We start from the raw sequence: 18,475 nt of genomic DNA, 5'->3' as shown, positions 1-18,475 counted from the left end.
GCTGCTATGAACATAGGTGTACAGATACCTTTTTGAGAGCCTGCTTTCAATTCTTTTGGGTATATACTCAGAAGTGGAAATGCTGGATCATATGGTCATTCTATTTTTAATTTTTTGAGGAAATGCCAAACTGTTTTCCATAGTGGCTGCACCATTCCCACTGGCAGTGCACAAAATTTCCAAGTTCTCCACATCCTTGCCAATGCTTGTTCTTTTTCTTTTTCCTTTTTTTTTTTTTTTTTTAAATAGTAGCCATCCCAAAGACTGTGAGGTAGTATCTCATTTGCTTGTGATTTGCTGGTTTGTTTTTTTAAATTGCCATTATGCAAACAGGAAACTGAGGCTCCGAAATACGAAGTAACTTTCCTAAGGTTGTTCAGCTAATGGGTAGAGACTAGCCTGCACCACATAATGTTCTTGGGCCCTGCTGCACCTGAGCACCCAGCTCTCCAGGCAACCCTCGCACCCCCTCTCCCATCCTACACATGTCCACCTAATATCTGTCAGCATGGTGGAGTGGGTGAGCGTGCCTGTATGCTCTGATTCATGGCTCTGCCCCTCCCTAGCTGTAGAATTGCCGGCAAGTCAGCAATCCTCCTATGCCACATACTCTATGCAAAAAGTACCTGATAAGAGTACCAGTTCATAAGGATCCTGCAGGAGAACTGCAGGGAATACTGCCTGCCCCGAGCCCAGGTGTAGAAGGTAGCACCAGGCCCAGGAGGTTCAACCAGGAACCCGAGTCAGGGTCACTGCCCTCCTGCAGGTCACTGGCCAGTGGGGGAGATAGCCATTAACTAAATATTTACACAGACCTGTGCTCTGCAGCAATGGTGATAAGTGAGTGCCCAGAAGGAGAGGGGCCAGTGGGAACCAGTCCTTTTCACAGTCAAAGGGCAAACTCTTCCCCCATTTCCAAGCCTGCCAGGCTCCCATTTACATAACAGGTGAAACTCTGGGTAACACATCATGCAGCTGAAGGGGAAACGTTACAAGTTTTGCTCCAGCATTTACACTTAAAAATTCTTGGGTAATTTGGGGTATTCTAAACTAATCATTCCCTTTAATTCTTAGGGTAGAATCAATTGTCTTTTTCTTTCAGGCAGATATACCTGTGAGCAGGTTTTAGGATTTTTTTAATTTAAAAAAAGTTCTCAAGTGATGCCTTTTAAGAGTAGAAGCAAGGCACTGGGGGAAGATTGGAGAGTTTATGGAGGTTATTGTCTGATACACCCATCAGCTCTGTGAGGGCAGAGTCGTGTCTGTGGCTCATCACTGTACAGCCAGGATATACAATGCCCATTCTCCCTGGCCCATGATAGATAATTCAACAAGTTTTTGTTGAATGAAAGACTTAACTCCAACCAATATTTCAAGCAGCTGTTATGTTCCAGGCACCACTATTATTAACTTTAATTTTTAAAAATGCACTTATTTGGGTCCAGCATGAACAAATCTAAGCCTCACACCTCTGAGGTAGGAAGTATTATCCCCATTTGGGCAAGGGAACAACCAGAGCCTCGAGGGTATTGAGTGTTTTGCCGAAATGCTCGCATCTAGTAAATGGCAATCGGGATTGAACCCACACCCCTCTGATGCCCCTCACGGAACTCACTTGACCTCTGTGTATCATTAACGCCTGTTCAGGCAGATCAGCCCATGTTGAGGAAAAAAAGGATGAGAGTTGTACCTTTTCCTTGTCTCAGTCAGTTTAGAGAGGTGCACACATTTTTGCCTCCACCCATGAAGAGTCACAGAATTCTAGGGCTGAAGGAAAATGTGAATGGTACAGATGAACCGGTTTGCAAGGCAGAAATAGAGACACAGATGTAGAGAACAAACGTATGGACACCAAGGGGGGAAAGCGGGGCGGGGTAGTGGTGGGATGATTTAGGAGATTGGGACTGACATTTATACGCTAATATGTATAAAATAGATAACTAATAAGAAACTGCTGTATAAAAAAAGTAAATAAAATTCAAAAAAAAAAGAAAAGAAAAGAAAGTGCAGAAAGTTCTTCTCTCAGTGCTGAAGGCTTGGGTGGAATTTGCAGAAGCCCCTCCCAGGAGCTATAACCAACTCTCTGGTGAGTACAGGGGGTGGAGCCCACCCTGGCCAGCCTGCCTGCGGTCATTGCTGGCCTTGCTAATTAGATCTCCTTTCATCTACTGAGCTCCAAGAGCTTTTACCCACATTAACTTGTTAATCTTAGCCCCATCCTTCTGATGCGGATGACAAGCATAATTAGGTCTAGTCAGGAGACAAAACAGAGCCAGGAGACAGCGGCAGAGCCAGAAGAAAAACACTGGGTTGCTTACTCCTCCTCCCCTCTGGCTGACTGTCTCTCCTGCTGACAGAAGTGTTTTCAGTTTGCCTTGAATTGGCTTCTGCCCTGCTTTTCTGTATCCCAATTCTGAAAATAAAGCATAGCCAGTTTGGATCTTAATGCACAAGTTTGGATGTGCAAAAATATCACATTTAAGTTCACCTCAGTCTAACTTGGGCCCTCCATCCCTCTGGGCTGATGGGAGACTCGATCTCAGCTTGTGCTGGTGCTGACTGCACCCCACGTCCTTCAGAAGCAGTATCAGTTCTAGGGCTCACAACCGGAAAAAAATTTCCTAGCGGTCCCTGCCTACAGTCTTGGATCTACCCTGGCAGTGGCTGAGACGTCCGTGATCTATGCCTTGAGGTGCCAGTGCTCTGTTGCATGAGAATTTAGGCCTGGTCTGCCATGTCCGCTGCCCAATGGCCACTCCCTGTGGTACTGCAAGGAAATGGGCTTGGGTCCCCCTTGGTGGCACCCTCAGATCTCTATCACCTCTTCACCTCAGAGAATCTGCCTCTGCCACTTAAGATCCTCCCAGCTCTCCTCCCCTGCTAGGACGCTCTGCACAACCTCCTCAATGAATGAATTTTGGCTCTTAACAAAAGCCAGGGAGAGAAACTGTCTCCTAGCAGCTTTGGTTGAACAGATGTCCCTTTGGCAGGGGATGCATGGGTCAGGTTGGGAAGAGAAGGGGACACAGACCTAGAGTTCTCATTCTCTTTTATCGTACAACAGAAAACACAAAAAGATTTAACATGCCTTAAGTTTACCCACCCTCAAAGCAATGTCCCCAAAGAGGAAACAAGGTGTATTAGTTTGCTCGGGCTGCTGGCACAGAAGACTGGGGGACCTAAACAAAAGAATTCAATTTCTCACAGTTCTGGAGGCTGCAAGTCCAAGATCAAGGTGTCAGCAGGTTTGGTTTCTTCTGAGGTCTCTCTGCTTGGCTTGTGCACGGCTGCCTTGCTGTGTCCTCACAGGGTCTTTCCGGTGCATGCATGTCCCTGATGTCCCTTTCTGCGTCCAGGTTTCCACTTCTTATAAGGACATCCGTCATATTGGATTAGGGCCCACCCTAATGGTCACATTTTAGCTTAATCACCTCTTTCAAGACCTTATCTCCAAATACAGTCACATTCTCTAGGTACTAGAGATCGTTGGGACCTCAACATATGAATTTGGGGCGGTGGGAGGGACACAGTTCAGCCCTTAACACAAGAGTTAGTGGTGTTTTTTAAAAAATTTCCCGTCTACCTTCTTTGCCTTCTGTCAGGCAATCACCTCCTGTCAGGCTTTAAAATCTACAGACCTGGATTCAAATCCCTGCTTCAATGTTTCCCAGCTCTGTGGCTTTAGGCAAGTTATTTAGTGTAGCTGGACATCAGTGTCGCCATCTATAAAATGGAGATAATAATGGTATCAACCTTGGAAAGTGTTTCAGGGATGAAATGAGATAATAAAACACACAGCATTGTGACTGAAACATAGTAAGTTCTCTGTAAGGAAAGCTATCCCCCATCCATCCATCCCTGATGAATCCTAACTCTGAGTCTCAGCACAGAAGCCACTTTCTCCAGGAAGTCCTCCCTGATGCTCCAAGCTTGGCTTGGGAGCATCTCCTTGATAGTTCTCTGATCATAACACTTACATGCTGGGTTGTAAAGGTCAGCTGCAGTGCTTGTATTCCTCGGTGCAGGGACTCTGCATGAAGCAGGTCCCCAGTCTCATCTGTCTTCCTCACAGCTGCCTGTCAGAGGCTGGCATCTTGGTTTTTATCAGCTGCTGGGTGCTAAGAACATGTGATAGGAAAGAAGCAAAGGAGGGCTGGATGGATATGGGGGAGTGAGGCTACCTTAGAGCAGTGTTCTCCACCCCCGCACAACTGACCTTTTGGGCAGGTAATTCTTGCTGTGGAGGACTGCCCTGTGCATTGTAGGAGGATGAGCAGTGTCCCTGGCCTCTACCCACTGGATGCCAGTAGCACCCCGACTCTCAGAATCTGATGACCACACGTGTCTCCAGACACTGCCTAATGTCTCCTCGGGGGGGAGGAAGGCAGGTAAAAACATAGCCCCATTTGAAAACCACTGCTTTAGAGAACTCAGGCTTAGATCAGTGGTCTTCAAACCACTGCACTGGAATCTTGGAAACGCAAATCGCCGGGCCTCTGCTAGGGTTGGAATGTGTCTCCCCAAAGTTCATATGTTGAAACCTAACCCTCTTGGTATCAGGAGGTGGGGCCTTTGGGAGACGATTAGGTCATGAGAGCAGAGCCATCATGAATGGGATTCGTGCTTGCATAGAAGAGACCCCAGAGAGCTCCCTTGCCGCTTCCATCACATGAGGATGCAATGAAATGTCTGTGACCCTCACCCCGCCATGCTGGCACCCTGATCTCAGACTTCCAGCCTCCAGAACTAAGAAATAAATTCCTGTTGTTTATAAGCCACCCAGGCTGTGGTATTTTGCTCTAGCAGCCTGAGCAAACTAAGACAGCCACATCCCCAGAACTTCTGACTCGAAATGTCTGGGGTGGGGCCCAAGAATTTGCATATCCAATGAGGTGCTGCGGGTGCTGCTGGCCTGGGGCCACTTGGGAACCACTCTGCCCTAGAGATGCAAAGCGCTGGTCTCCAGAGCACTAAGGAACGTGTGCTGAGCACCTTCTGGCCTGTGACTAGAGCTGGCGGGGAAAAGTGAATCCTCAGACTTGGGCCCTTGGGGGACACATTTACATAAGACACCCCTCAGGCTGCAGGCAGCACAGGGACTGCAGGGATGGAGGGAGGGAAAGAGAGCTTCAGCCTGAGTTTCAGGAAAACCGCGGCTGTGCGCGGCTGGGCGAAGGCAGAGGGGTGGAAGGGGCTCCTGCTCCATCCCCAGCCCCATGCCCACCCATCTTACCCCGCGGTGAGTCCAGCGTTCACCAGCATTATTTCATACAGATTTAGTGAGCACCAGCCAGGTGGCAGGCACTCTTTGGGTGTGGAAATACGTGAAGGACATAATAGAAGAAAAATCCTTGCCCTCATGGAGCTTACTTCTGATGTAGCGAGATAGAAAATAATGATACCGAGCAAATTGTGCAACATGTTAAAGAGTAGTACAGTCTATGGAAACAACAAATCAGAGCAAATGGGGCTGGGAGTGGGAAGCGGGAAGGTGGCCAGCAGCGGGGTGCTGGGAAATGTTCAATACCTGGCTTTCCGGGTGGAAAAAGTCCTGATTTGTAGCAATGGCCGATTTCAATGGTGTAAATATTCTTGTCATGGCAGATTGCATGCTATGAATGTGACATCATTAAACACGAAATTGGGAAGAAGTGCACAATATTATACACAACTTCTACCAAACCAATATAGTAGATATAAATAAGTTTGAGTAGAGATAATAGTAAAATAGTTAATAAGTGATGACTCCTCTATACAAAATAGATGACCAACAAGGGCCTCTGTATAGCACAGGGAACTATATTCAATATAATGGAAAAGAATCTGAAAAAGAATATATATATATGTATATATATATATGTAAAGAATACTATTTGTTGGCATAAACGAGCCAAAAAATATTAAGAAGTGATGAGTTTGGATATTTTAAATCTTGATTTCTAATACAATTCATTTAATTATACATTTACATAATTTAATTCTCATTAATCACCGTGTATACTAACCAGCTTGCAAGTTTCCTGAACATTTAAGTCAGCTCTCCTGAGCTGGTACTTGCCGGCTCCAGCATGCCGCTGGTGATTTGGGAAGGCCTGGTAGAGAACATGATGTTTGAGCAGAAACCTGAAAGAGGTGAAGGAGAAGGTGTGTGGATATCTGGGGGTGAGCACTTCGCTTCCTTCCTGGGAAAAGTAGCATCTTGTGCCCGGCGTGTCCACACAGCCACGTCCCTGCACATGCTGTTCCCAGAGTATCTCTGTCCTCACTGCTATCCAGTGACAGTCTTCCAGGCCAAGCTCACAGACGACTTCCTGGGTAAAGTTCCTTATTTCTCCCGGGCCTCCTTACATCCTTTTTGGAAACACAAGAGGCTCTGAAGGTGGTATAAATAAATCAATGACCACAAGCAAACAAATGATTTCCTTCCATTTAAACCCAGTTGTTTTAGCCCATTTCATTATTATTCTGCCCATGTGTATCTCCCTGTGGAGCCCTTTTTCAGGTGTATGCAAGTGCCAGGCTCATGTATGCAAGTGCCAGGTTGATGTTTCATAAGAGCTTAGCTATTGAGTGGATCAATGCTGATCTTAATCTGGGGTGGTTTAAGGCATGAGTGGGTTTTAGTGATGGCCCTTCTGTTGGGTGAAGTCCACAGGCAGGGCCCCTTGTGCTGTGGTGACACTGGTAGCCTGACCGCCCCTCGCTCTCCGCACAGGTGAGGTACAGGAGAGCCGGGTCAAGCAAGCCATAGCCACAACCACAGTGATTCGCAGCAGCAGACATCGCCTAGAGGGCCACGGGCTTGGGGCTTTATTTAGGTAATGTTACTTAATCCTCATAGCAATCCGGCAGGTGGGAGTTCTTATCCCCATTTTACCTATGAGGAAAATGAGGCTGGGAGAGGGTCACCTGGGTAGTAAGTGGCAAAACTTTCACTTTGCTGCATAGGTTGAGTAAGAACCGGTTCCAGGTAGCAAGGAGGTCAGCCATGTCAAATATTAACTGTGATAATACCAGGCAGCAGGGCCAAGTGCTCATTGGAACTGCCAGCCGCACTTGGGAGCAGGGGGGAGGAAACCTGTGATCCTACCTGGGGCACGTGGCCAGGCAGCACCTCAACTGTAGACGCTTCAGCCCTGAGCTGAGACTTCTGGGTGGGAGAGTTGTGAGGGGTTTGGGGCCCTCTCGTTGGGAACAGAGGCCTTAGTGGAGTCTCAGGAGTGAGGTTTTTCACGAAGCTGGCCTAGGATCTCCCCCAAGCTCTGTGGGCCCGTGCCATGTATTCATTTATTGATTCACTGAAACAAGCTGGGATAATATTTTTTCAATCTTAACTTATTTTTTTTTCCCCTTTCCTGGTATTTCCCCCTTGAGTCAATAGACTGGTCTGGGTCCATGCCTGGGAGGCTGAGTGGGGAGGAAGACTGCAGGTCTCTTCCTGGCTTTGCTTTCCAAACCCGAGTTCTTCAGTGGATGGAGAAGATGGGGGTTATCCCTGCAATGCCTGCGGACAATTCAGTAAAGAGAGAGCAAAGATTCCTCCAGTCCGGCTGGCTTTGGGACGGTAAAGGGGGGGTTAATGAGGGCCGGGGTGGGGTGGTCTCAGGATGCAGGGTCGGGGGGCTGCAGGTCCTCAGAAAACTTTGGGGAGCCCAGGGGCAGGAGTGCTCTGCCTGGGGGAAACAGAGACCCCCATGAGTGGCTGGCTGCAGAGATGAAGCCTCAGACAGACTCAGAAAGACTTCTGTGTTCTGGGCTGGTACGGAGGAAACACGGCGGCCGGGCGTGGGGGAGGCCGGGGCGTTCAGATGGGAACAGGGCCTGTGCAGACTGCTGCTGTAGGACCAACCAGGACAAACCGGGGCTCTTCAGAGGCCTGGTGGACCAGCGAGACAACGACGAGCTCCCACGCCTCCGTCCTGAGTCCCAGCACAATGGGATTCACTGAAATTGAGCCACAATCCCAAGAAAAAAGAGAGGGAAACCCCAGATTGATCGGTTCAGTTACTGTCACCCTGGGGGTACAGTGGCTCAAAATTTAAACTGAGTTAGAGAGTCATAAACTGCAGAAAGTATTTACTGAGCCCCTAAGATTCCAGGCACTAGGCTAGGCAGTGGAGGTGGGGGGAAAGTACTGAGTAAAACAGGGGCCTGTTCGTGGCCCCTCAGTCTCCATTCCTGATGTAGAAGGATGCCAGGGCTTGACTTGCCTATGTGGTCCTTCAGGGCGTGCAGTAGTAACCCCTGATGCGGATCAGGTGCTTACTCCGTGCTCATCCTTGCACCGAGGATGCTCTCCGTCCCGTAAAATGGGGCTAATAAGAGTTTTTGTAAGACCACCCAGCCAGTGAGGTGTCAGAATTGGGATTCAAACCGAGATGGCTGTGATAGGCTAAACTGAGTGCCCCCTCCCAGCAAAGATGTTGAAGTCCTAACTCCCAGTACCTGTGAATGTTACCTGATTTGGAGAGAGTGTCTCTACAGAGGTAATCAAGTTAAAATGAGTTCATTAAGGTGGGTCTGATCCAAATGCCTGTGTCCTTATAAAGGGGGAAATTTGGACACAAACACAGGCATGGACACCCAGAGAATGCTGTGTGACCATGAAGACAGAGAACAGGGTGCTGCATCTACAAGCCAAGGGACACCAAGGATTGACAGCCAACCACCACAAACTAGGAGAGGGACATGGAACCGATTCTCCCCCACAGGCCTGAAAAGGAACCAACCTTGCCAACACTTTGATCTTGGACTTCTAGCCTCTGGAATGGCGAGGCCATAAGTTTCTGATGGTTAAGCCACCAGTGTGTGGTATGTAGTTACAGCAGCCCTAGGACACTGGTGCAGTGGCTGACTCAAGAGCCTGTGACTTTTTTTTTTTTTTTTTAATTTATTTATATTTATTTTTAGCTGTGTTGGGTCTTCGTTTCTGTGCGAGGGCTTTCTCTAGCTGTGGCGAGCGGGGGCCACTCCTCATCGCGATGCGCGGGCCTCTCACTGTCGCGGCCTCTCCCGTTGCGGAGCACAGGCTCCAGACGCACAGGCTAAGTAGTTGTGGCTCACGGGCTTAGTTGCTCCGCGGCATGTGGGATCTTCCCAGACCAGGGCTCAAACCCGTGTTCCCTGCATTGGCAGGCAGATTCTTAACCACTGAGCCACCAGGGAAGCCCCGAGCCTGTGACTTTTAAACCACCGAGTTTTACAACCATTTTGCTGAACCCTATGCTCCTGTTATAGCTGGATCCTAGGGAACGGATTCTGTCTCTCTTTTCTCTCTGCTCTATTAACTCTTCCTCATCCCCTCCCATCTCCTTTGCACTATTTTCTCCATATCTTTTAACATTTAAAAAATTTTTTTATTGGAGTATAGTTGATTTACAATGTTGTGTTAGTTTCTGCTGTACAGCAAAGTGAATCAGTTATACCTATACATATACATACACATATATCTACTCTTTTTTAGATTCATTTAGATTCTTTTCCCACGTAGGTCATTACAGAGTATTGAGTAGAATTCCCTGTGCTATACAGTAGGTCCTTATTCATTATCTATTTTGTATATAGTCTCCATATTTTTAATTGAAGTCATCTCTATTCTTTCTTATCAAAGACTTAATTCAGGTGCCCTATGATTCTACCTTCTTAGGTTATGGGGAATTCCAGAAACATACCTTGCCCTTTGAGACCTCTGGAGTGTGGTTCAAGCCTCTCCCCGCCTGACATGCTCTCCACTGCATGCCAGTGACCACCTGGAAAACCTTAATCATCCTTCAAGGGTGAGTCCCTTCAGTCCCCTTGCATAAAACCACCCTTCGGTCAGATTGACTGTCTCCGTCCTCTGAGAACAACAGCATGAAAACATTTGCCCACTCGGAATCACCATCGGTAATGGACCTGGCTGTCGTCTTTAGTACCCTGAATGCTTCTTGAAGGCTTCCCCACATTCCAAGACGACTGAATCTGTAGACTTCAACCTGGAGTTCCTCAACCCTTCTTCCTCTTCTGGTTTCTCCAATTTACCTTCCCATAAAAGAGAAATAGCCTCAAATTACTCTGCACTTGGCACATAGCTATCTTATTAACAGATTTTCAATCTAGGCAAGTGTATCCCACTTCCTTCCTCTCCCCTTCCTGTATTTTAACAAGGGTTTGTCATCTCCTTGAGCCAGCCTCAGCAGAGAGGATTTGGCTAGGTGAGCCTTTTATTTTGGCATCTGCGGATGGTGTTGGTTGGAGCCTTCTGTCCATATACTGTAAAAGAACACAAACCGAACAAAAACATTCAATTCGAGGCCATGGATCCTTTCCAGCTCCAGATTAAGGCCCTGTTCCTCCAGGATGGGAGAGCTGGCTGGCTCTCCAAGAGCAGAGTGCGGAGCAAGGCTGACAGTACTGCTGCTGCCCAGTGGGACACCTGCCCTTGATGGCTGCGGGCTTTGGAGGAGCTGCTGGCCTGGCCCTCTGCAGGAGCTGGGCTGAGAACTCTTCTCCTTTTTGGGAAAGCAAATCAACATCCTGTGAGGAAACCTCAATCTGGACAGGTTTTCCTTGAGAAGAATCCATTTTGACGTAAGCCTCTCCCTGCTGGCTTTCTGCCTCCGACCTCTGAAAGTTCAGGCCACTCCATGCTGCTGTAGCTGCTTCACTGAGAAGCCTCATAGCCCTGAATTTTACAAGAGTTGACCCAAGAAGCCTGTGCTCACCTGACTGTAGGGAAAGGTGGTGACTTTAATACTCCTCTCTTATTCACCAGCACAGCCCAGTGGGTCTTCAGGCACAATTTGATCTAAGAAATATTTGTGGAGTTCCTAGAGCATGCTTAAAACATGGGGCAAGCTCTGGGGTAGGGGACGGGGTCGTGGGAGACTTCTTTTTGGATTTTTTAAAAACTCTGTACCAGACAGGTAATAGCCTATACTGATATAATACCAAGACCCTAAAGCACATTGTTTTTATTTTATTTTATTTAAAATTTTTATTTTATATTGGAGTATAGTTGATTTACAATGTTGTGCTACTTTCAGGTGTACAGCAAAGTGATTTAGTTATACATATACACATATCTATTCTTTTTCAGATTCTTTTCCCATATAGGTTATTACAGAGTATTGAGTTCCCTGTATTATACAGTAGGTCCTTGTTGATTATTTTTTATATGGTAATGTGTGTGTGTTAATCCCAACCTCCTAATTTATCTCTCCCCCTGCCGCCACCTTTCCCCTTTGGTACCCATAAGTTTGTTTTCTAAGTCTGTGAGTCTGTTTCTGTTTTGTAAATAAGTTCATTTTTATCTTTTTTTTTTAGATTCCACATATAAGTGGTATGATATGATATTTGTCTTTGTCTGACTTACTTCACTTAGTATGATAATCTCTAGGTCCATCCATGTTGCTGCAAATGGCATTATTTCATTCTTTTTCATGGCTGAGTAATATATATATACACATATATATATAAAGCACGTAGCTTTTATAAGGTAAAAGTTTAGCTCTGCCTCAGGTACTAGTCCATACGGAAATTGTCTGATAGGGTGGTCCTGCCACCCTCGTTGTTTATCTTCTTTCATAGGAACCCACCCAAACCTCTGTCTCCCAGTCAGTGGGGGAAGAAAGGAAGAAAAGTGCTCTCCCAGTCTTCTACTCATATCCCACTAGCCAAAATCTGGTAACATGGCCAATCTCTAGTTGTGAGGGACACTGGGAAATATAGTCTCTGGTGGAACACCTATGTGCCCAGCTAAAAGTAAGACAGTTCCTTTACTGAAGAACAAATATTGATGGACACATACTAGTCTCTGTCAACCTTTCTTGCCCTTACTCACCCAATCAATAATTATTTATTTCATTTCAGCCATATATTTGGCACTGTTTTTATGCAGTTGCTTATAATCCACTGACGCGTATGAGCACATGCTCAGCTAAAAAGTCACACACACTGTGCTGTGTTGCTTAATAAATAGATTAAATGCTGTACATCTTCAGGGAGGGAAAAACTCATTCTGACTAGAGAGATGCATCGATTTGTTCAACATATTTACTAAGCACCATGGTCGGCCCTGATACCTCCTGGTATTCACGTCCTTGTTCAGTCCCCTCCCCTTGAGCGTGGGCTAGACCTAGTGACTGGGGTCTAACAAATAGAACACAGCAAAAGTGATGGAATGTCTCTTCTGAGGTTACAAAGAGACAGAGACTCCCATCTTGCTCACGTGCTCTAACGCACGTGAGCTCTCTGTCTGTCTGTCTGTCTCTGTCTCTCTCTGAGCCATTACTCTGGGGGCATCCAGCTGCCATGTTTTGAGTAACTCTGCGGAGAGCCTCATGTGGTAAGGAAATAACATCTTCAGTCGAGAGTCCAGCGGGACCTATAGCCTGCCGGACAGCCATGTGATTGGCTTGGAAGTCGGTCTTCTGAAGACTGCCAACAGCCTCAGGAGCGAGTTAGGCAGCAGAGCCCTCCTGCAGTAACCCCTGTGATGATGGCAGCCTGGCTGGCACCTTGACTGCGGCCTCGTGAGCGACCCTGGGCCACAGTCACCCAACTAAGCTGCAACTGCACCTGAATTCCTAACCCACAGAAAGTGAGATTATCAATATTGTTGCTTTAAGCTGCTAAGTTTGGAGGCAATTTGTTAGGCAGCAATAAAGAACTGATACCAGTACCTACTATTTTCAGATAGTATGCTAGGCCATAAGAATGTGAAAATAAGTGATGCATAGTCACCGTGTTTGGGGAGAGGGGGAGACGGGTGTGTGCACAAACATGGTCCTTACAATGTGAGGTGGTAAGTGGGATGGTGAAAGATGCACTAAGCGTGAGAGAGGAGCGCAAAGGAAGGGCTTCTTATCCAGAGGAGGAAGGGAGAGGAGGAAAGTCATCCTGGAGAAATCCATGCTTGCAGGGAGAACTGTGGGAGAGGTCATTCCGTGGAGAGGGGATGTGGGTAATGTCTGGAGGTGAAATGGTGTGGTGTCTGCATGGGAATCGAGAGCTCTAGTTCGTGGGCACAGCAAGAAGTGGAGAAAGATGAGGCTGGAAAAGTGACGAGAGACTAGTCTAGTCTTGTGCCAGTAATTTATTTTTAAATAATCCAATTATGAAATCTTGCTTTGGGTGAAAGGAGGTAGAAACAAAAGCGTTAACAAAGGAACTAGCATGTTCTGCTCAACAGTCCAACACCTGAATTTTAAGAAGCCAAATTCAATTACCTATAGAACACAGACAAGTGTGATTTCCTTCATTGCTTTTGCTCATAAAATTGAGCAGAGAACTGTGGACATGTTTCTGTAGAATAATTGTGGTTCTTACTGAAGAACCGGCTCAGGTGATGTTTGATGCTTCTACAAGTGGGAAATTGGCCCTTTCAGCTTTAGGATTTTATGAATTTATATTTTGAAAATCTGAGGAGAGGTTTGGGTAGATGATTTTCCTTCTTTTCTGTCCCTTTCTCTTTTCTTCCCTCCCTCCCCCTTTCGTTCTTTTTTTCTTTCCTTCCTTTCTCCTTCTCACTCTCTCTCCATCTCTTTCTTTTTGTTTTTCAGAATGTTGAAGGTTCCACATTTCTAGGCTCTAAACATCAGCTTTGCAAGGGATGAAAAGGAAACGAAAACATTCCTTTCTCCTCTGCCTGGAGGGTTAGCTCTAAAGATTCTTAAACTGGTCCTTGGAAGGTTCTCTGGATCACTATGGCTCATGAGTGAGTCTAAGGATTCAGCAGGTAACAAGATTATTTGAACCAAGATGGCTACAAAACCAGGCTTGTGGATAATGTTTGGTGCAGAATCAGAAGAAATGACTATTTAAATTAACTTTTAAAATTAAAATGTTTTATAATACCATTTCAAAATGATTTTCTGTATCTGGAATCCATCATTTCCAACATGAAATAATGGTCAGGTGCCCTTCTATCTGGATTGCACAATCCATGCTCGGGGGAGTAGGGGTTTTTTTGGTTTGAGTAGACTCCTTGAAACAAAACATCACCTGCTGTGTTGGGTTTTGCTGGAGATTGCATAATCCCCTTCCAGATCTAATCAGGCTCTCGTCTCAGGCCGTGTTGTCAAGTTGTTCCCTCCTCTGAGCCCCAAGTAAGAGAGGCTTGTGCCTCTATTACTACCTGTAGGAATGATAGTAAAATACCAACTGAAAAGGCAAAAGCATCAGAATGGACATTGTGCTGGGCAGTATCCCGGCCAGCCTTTTTGTAGGGAGGCCTGGGGGTTCCAGAGGAGGGACAAAGTGGCAAAAGGTTCTTTAGGGGCCTTGGGGTTCCTTGGAGGCTCAGATTCAAATAGGCTGAATAATTGTTTCAATGTCTGTCTTCCCCACCAGACTGTGAGAAGTTTGGGGGTAAAGGCCCAATCTTTCTCATCTTTGTCTCTCTACTACCTAACATGATATTGGCCCATAGTAGGTTCTTAGTAAATATTTTTTGGGCAAAATTGAAATATACCTGTTTATTTAAGACCTTCGTATCTACTGAGGCTCCGCCTTGAGTTAACTGCACTAGGCAGTTTGGGAGATATAAGAGAAATAAGAGTTGGCTTTTACCTTTGATGAGTTTTCAGTCTAGTTACTGGACTCTGGTAGAAACTGTTTCATTATGTTGGGATCCCAGTGCTTGGCACAAAGCAGGCACTCAGTGTACATTTGTCAATTAACTGTAACTCCATGTATCTGGGCTAGCAGACTGGTCCCTCAAGGTGGGAGTCCCCCACCTCCAAATCTGCCAGCCCAGCGATTCAGTCCTGAAGAATTACTCCTAATGACCCACTGAACTAAGATGGTTAGCCAGGAACAAAATCCACTAGGAAAATAAAGCATCAAGTTCCATCTGGGCATTTCAAAAGGAACTGAGGTATTAAAATAAGGTCACAGTTGTCCCAATCAGATCATCTTTTCAAAGGAATTGCAGGCTTGTGAGCCAACAGCGACCACATACACCTTTGTAGTCATCAGAACCAGTGTTCTCAACACTGAAAGCAAAATCAAGTAAACAAGGTTGTGTCGTGGACTTCCTTGACCCAGACTTTCAGGAAGGAGCTGACACACTGCCCAGACTCACGCTCACCCACATAGCTCCGAAGCCAAACAAACTCGAGAAGCTCGTGTTTTCCCAGCTGTATGATGCACTCGCTTCACCAAGCGACTGGCCAGAAAACAAGGAAAAGAAAAAAAAGTGCCTAGTTCAGACCAGGCAAGGAATTGCTTCAGCTGGCCTTTGTTTTTTTATTTTCATGAAGTAGCAAGAAATATAAAGATGGAGGAAGTTAGATTTATGGCTTTTAGTTACCAAAAAGGAAACAAAGTATTTTTTCTCTTTTAGAGATCTGATCATGTTACTACTGCTTAAAAACTTCAGTGACTTTCTACTTTATAATTTTCAATCCCCTTGATATCTCTTCCAGATCTTTTACAACTTGTTTAAAACAACTTTTCTAGCCACATCTGCCCCATTTCCTCCCACTCAAAGCTGTTCTTGAGCTTTGCCAGGCTCCCATTATCTTAAATATTTCATGTGCTTTCTTGCCCACATGCTTTTGTTCATGCTATTCCTTCTGCTTATAACACCTTTCCTTGCCTTATTCACTAGGGAAACTCCAACTCATATTTTGACTCACCCTAATAGCAGAATTAGCTGCTCTTTCATATGTCTCCCCATAGGACTGCTTTGTGGGTACCTCTTATTGCACTTATTCCTTGTATCATTCATTCATTCATTCATTCAACAACATTCATTGTCTTTGTATTTTGCACCAGATACTCTTCTAGGCACTGGGGATCCAGGTATAAAAGTCCCTAACTAGTGGGGGACTCAGGCAAGTAAATTAATGGTTGCAAGACAGAATTATAAGTTATTCGGCAAATGTAAGCACAGGGTGCTTTGGGAGATCAGAGGAGGGTCACATACCCGAGTCTGATTGGTGGAAGGGGGTCTGCAAGGCTTCCTGGAGGAGGTGGCACCTGAAGAGCTAAAGGACAAGGGGTTTTTGTATCCAGCTCCTCATTTTTCACAGAGCACTCCTTGAAGAAAGAGATCAATCATAGATCATATTAAATCAGGTCATTTATTCCATACATGTTTGAGTTCTTTGCTAGGAGACAGACAGATGGAGAGAAGTGGATGAGGGAAGTATTAGAGGAAACCAAGGATGATTCCCAGGTTTCTAGTGTGGGAGAATGGTAGATGGTGAATCAAGGCTGCCGTGTGCAGGTGTACAGGTTGTAGACTCACAATGAGCAAGGCAATGCAGAAGAAGGAGCAAATTCACTGGGGAAAAGTCTTATTCTTCATTCCAAAATAACTAACACTTGATATGTGATGTTGGAGTGGACTGGAAATGAGAGAATTGTTTTGTTGTTGTTTTGATTTCTTAAAAGCAGGTCTTCTGCTCTCTCCTGGGTGGGCTGGAGAGAACTGCCCTGTTCTCTTGGCTCCTTATTTTCAAATGTCAAGAGTCCCTACTGTGAATCAGTCGGGTCTTTCCTACATCTCTCCTGTCTTTAGATCATTATGACACCTCTACCAGAGGAGATGTTAGGACTTTTGGCTTAAATGAAGCTTGACAATTAGTTATGAAACTGAATAATTTATTCAGTTATAAGTACTAGTTAGTAACCAATAAATTGAGTTATTATTAATATTATTAATAGCATCTCTTATGATTATTAACCAAAAGTTGGCTTTAGTTATTAGAATTGATTCAAGCTACAAGTCGATCATCTTACAATGGTTGTGATAATCTGAAGTTTTATTTTCTTCACTTTTATCCCATTTTTCCTTTTATACAGTGGAAGAAGTCTAAGCAGGAATTTTGATCACCAAAGATTCTTTACCAAAACAAATATCCCTTCAAAAAAATATTAATGTATCCTTAATACACCCTGAGTAATTCCCTTCTTCTGAGAGGTTTGACTCTAAAACATCCCCTGGGTTACCATTTGACTTCCTATTTAGACAGAAACATAAATCTTTTAATAAGTGAACTACTTTAAAGTGAAATCTAGGCCTTTCAATAAAATCAGATCTTCATTGTTCTTGATTGCTATTCTTTGCCTTTTCCATCTCTTTCTAGATCTACTGGGTCCCAACATATGCATCCCATAAAAGTAGACAATACATTCTTCAAAAGACAGCTGGGACAGAGCAGTTAACTCTCATCCCTTGGCACTGCCTATTTTTCCTACTCAGCTCTCACTGACAACATATTTAATTTGCTTTTTGTTATGAATCCTATCCTTTTTTTTGTTGTTGTTATGAATCCTATCCTTTTTTTTTTTTTTTTTTTGGTATTTTGTCCTCCAAATGTATTTCTCTTTTAAGCTACTTGATTGTAGACTATATTCTTGTCCTCACAATTTAGATGAAATCTTATTAATAGATTAATAACTTTGGATTCCAAACAGCTGTCTTTTGTGATTAAGTGGGAGAGAGAGAGGAGTAAAGTTTAGCTTTGCATTATCTATGTGTAAAGGATGCTGGGTACAGTATAATATGGAAGGCAGTGATTATAATTAGCCTTTTTCAGAAGAATAAATGATTGTAGAAGCACTAGTTCCACAATATCATTCTTAATACTTGGCATTTTTATCTATCCATGAAAGCAGATCCTCTAAGGCAGTGATCTTCAAATTTTTGCCTGTATACTCCTCCAAAATTTTGAAAACTGTATACCCCCATCCATTTTTTAAATAAACATCTAAAAAGTTTCACGATAAGTTTAAATAGTTGCAAAGGATATGATTTCTGACATATTATAAATATTGCCATTTAAAAATAAAGCTCTTACATTGCTCTCTTAAATATTTTCCAAGGAATTCTAAATACCACAGCAATTTGACACCAGCTACAAGAATTTGATATCCACCACCATCTAGTTTAAAAGTACATGAACAAGCTTTTCTTTGATACACATGGTCACCATTTTTCTCCTTTCCACTTTTCCCACAGAATTTTTTTTTTTTAATTTTTATTCATTCATTTATTTATTTTTTGGCTGCATTGGGTCTTGGTTGCTGCACGCGGGCTTTCTCTAGTTGCTGTGCATGGGCTTTCTCTAGTTGCAGGGAACGGGGGCTACTCTTCGTTGAGGTTCGCGGGCTTCTCACTGCGGTGGCTTCTCTTGTTGCACAGCATGGGCTCTAGGTGCGTGGGCTTCAGTAGTTGTGGCACGCGGGCTCAGTAGTTGTGGTGCACGGGCTTAGTTGCTTCGTGCCATGTCAGATCTTCCCGGGCCAGGCCTCGAACCCGTGTCCCCTGCATTGGCAGGCAGATTCTTAACCACTGCACCACCAGGGAAATCCCTCCCACAGAATTTTATTCTAAAATAATGTTTAAATGTTTAAAGGCCTTTACTGGTCACTCTATCATACTTCTGCACCTACACACACACAAGCAAATGTAAGTCGAGGGCTGCAAAGCGTTGTAAAAGTTTTTCTTCTGGACTTAGTTATAATTAGCACAGAATTAGTCAAA

At 44.8% G+C, this 18,475-nt stretch overlaps 1 long non-coding RNA gene across 3 annotated transcripts in view; it reads left to right on the top strand.

Annotated features, from left to right (window-relative positions):
* The window catches only part of LOC309613361, a 182,815-nt gene that overhangs the window by 144,021 nt on the left and 20,319 nt on the right, over window positions 1-18,475 (top strand). Inside the window, exon 4 of one of the 3 annotated variants that reach the window (XR_014235679.1) lies at window positions 9,647-9,776. The exons of 1 other annotated variant lie outside the window; for it this stretch is intronic. This is a non-coding gene — a long non-coding RNA (uncharacterized lncRNA). Of the gene's footprint in view, window positions 1-9,646; window positions 9,777-13,541; window positions 17,253-18,475 lie in introns of those variants that run through there. One more of the 3 variants, XR_014235680.1, reaches the window with a different exon arrangement.

This window comes from Balaenoptera borealis, assembly GCF_965194805.1.
Source record: "Balaenoptera borealis genome assembly, chromosome: 1".
In the NCBI taxonomy this organism is placed as follows: Eukaryota; Metazoa; Chordata; class Mammalia; order Artiodactyla; family Balaenopteridae; genus Balaenoptera; species Balaenoptera borealis.
The sequence above is the reverse complement of the archived record's forward strand: the minus strand, read 5'-3'. Positions and strand labels throughout refer to the sequence as shown.